Genomic DNA, 2656 nt, shown 5'->3' with positions numbered 1-2656 from the left:
CTACACATAAACATGCAAAACATGGTGGTAAGGTACTATTATCTTTTATTTCCTTTTTACTGAGTAGGGGGATATCTCTACAAAACAAGTTTTTCTTACATTAAGCAATTTAGTTTTCAAAGAGGTGAAGTTTTTGCTAACTACTAACTTGTCATCTATTTCCTTTGGAAGCAAACATACAAGGCAAAGCTAATCACAGACTATCTTCAAGCATAGCTATTCAAGCGGCATGGAACAAGACATTTTGTCTAGCTTCACACAGGGAAGATAGTAACATCAGATGGATAACAAGTTACTTAGTATTAGAACAAAGTGAGGGAAGCATATTTATGCACAAACACTGTAACACCCTAGGTGTTTGGCTTCCATTTAATTGCATTTCATTTCATAAACATGTGCATCATCTATGTCATCATGCCATTTGTCACTAAAACATGCATATGCAACATTCGCATATTCTGTCTGTTCATACTTTCTTGCGTATGAATGGTAGTAGTGCAAAAATGAGAATGCAACATTTATTTCTCATACCTGGAAACATGGCACCATGGTAGGAATGTGGCAAGTTAGGCTTGCAACAAAAGTCATGCAACATATGAAACATTGCATTGCAACATATGAGTGAATTGCTTGTTTTAGTGCTTTATCACATGTGATCGTTAGAAGTGGTATACCAACTTGGTAAAGTGGTTGATCATGGTCTATTTACACCTTAACTACACTTAGGTTACTGGTTGGAACATTGTTCATGTAGATCAAAATGACCAAATTACCCTCAAGTGAAGGTTTGACTAGATTTGACCCTTGGAGTGTCACGGTTTGACTGATTCAAATGACCAACTTAGAAACCTTGCATGGCTTTACACTCTTTACAAAAGTTGTAGCTAATTTATTAAGAAACAAAAGTTGTTTTATGACCAACTCATGAAAATGTGTGGAACATGTTCAAACAAGGCCCACAAGTCAAATGTCCATGTTGTTTTCACTCAAAAATTTGTCTAAGTCCTAAACTGAAATTTCAGTTGGATCAGGTCAACTTTGGCTTCATGTAACTGCTGATCCATGGCGATTTAGGGCTTGGTCCTTGAAAAGAAAATGTAGCTGGTTGGTACATCTACAATTTTCATGAATACTGTTTTTACAAACGAGCAACGGATTAGTCAGGATATTGTGTTGAAGTGGCGCTGTCAGTCATCATCGATGAACCTGAATCGCTGTTTTCAGAAAATGGTCAGTGACCATCATGGCCGACCGGTTCAGAATCCGCTGGCCGCGTGGCGCCACTCGTCGCCGCTCGCCTGAGCGCGCTGGACACGCGCCGTGGGCACCCTGGCATGGCCAGCCGCGTCTTGAAGCCACCCACACCTGCCCGACCGAGTCACCAGCCCCAGTTGCTTTTCTCGCCTCCCACAGCACAGCCCGAAGCCGCCCGCCATTGCCGCCGGAGCTTCGCCCTCGCCTAGCTCCCGTGTTTTGGCAAAAACACGTTGCCCAGCTTACCCAAAGCCCCGCCGTGATCCCCTCTTCCTTTTCCACCGTGTTCGCGAGTTGATCGTGCATCGGTATGGGTCAATCGCCGATCTTTTCCCCACCACCGCCTTGTCGGACCTCGCCGGAGTAGCACTTCTCGCAGCCAGTGCTCGTCGCATCCTCCCATTCCCTCCTCTGGCTCGCTTTAGGTCATAGGAGTACCACCGGAGCCCGTAGAGTCACCGTTAGGAACCTTGACACCGTAGCGTCGTCGGAGCCGGCCATGCCGCGGCCGTGCGCCGCCATTGCTCGTCGCCGGCCCTGTAGCCACGCCAAAAGCTTCAATCAAGGGCACGGCTAGTTGCGCATTGCTTTAGTGAGCACCGTAACGCCGTTGGTCTCGCCGGAGAAGCCACCGATGGCGAGTCCCGCCGTCGTCTTCTTCCTTCCCCTACTTCTTTCTCTGTCGCACGGGTCCGCCTTGTCAGCCGCCGTGGCTGAGGCGGGAGCCCAGCGTGGGCCGCTCCATTGTCTGGGCCGCGCTAGCGTCGCTCGTGGGCCGCCGTTCTTCGGGCCGGCCCAACAGCAGTAGACTGTCTTCTTATTTGTTTTGTTTTTATTATTTCACAGATTGGTATATAGATTCAAAAATGTATATCTCCTAGTTGGTAGATCCAATTGCTATGGCTCCAATTTTGTTGTGTTCCTAGTAATGTCTAGTATTTAATAAAAATATTACATGAGCACATGTTTTAGAAATTCTGGATAAATTAAATAGGACCTTGAAATGTGTTTTTGGATACATGCAAACTTGTTTGAATTTTATATTGAGTTTCTCTGGTCCAAAAATTATGAAATTTTGTGGGTGAGCTCTTCCTGATGAGTAGAATCTCTGGTAAAAGTTTGAGGGTCATTGCATGTATAGTTTTTGAGTTATAGATTTTCCTTTTATCATTGGGCAATTCTTGTGTGAATTTTAGTAATTTATTTATGAATCTAATCACTATGAAATTTATTGGAGAATGTCCTAGTACCTTAAGGATGCTAAGAAAAATATGAAATCTATTGCTTGACACTTTTCACTAGAGTTTCCTATTTATGCCATTTTAAGCCTTTATGCCTTGTCATTTTTGTGTAGGATGAGATACTTGTTCAATTGAGGTGAAATTTATGTAGTAGCCTATTG

Source organism: Miscanthus floridulus, chromosome 2, assembly GCF_019320115.1.
Source record: "Miscanthus floridulus cultivar M001 chromosome 2, ASM1932011v1, whole genome shotgun sequence".
Lineage (NCBI taxonomy): Eukaryota > Viridiplantae > Streptophyta > Magnoliopsida > Poales > Poaceae > Miscanthus > Miscanthus floridulus.
The sequence above is the reverse complement of the archived record's forward strand: the minus strand, read 5'-3'. Positions refer to the sequence as shown.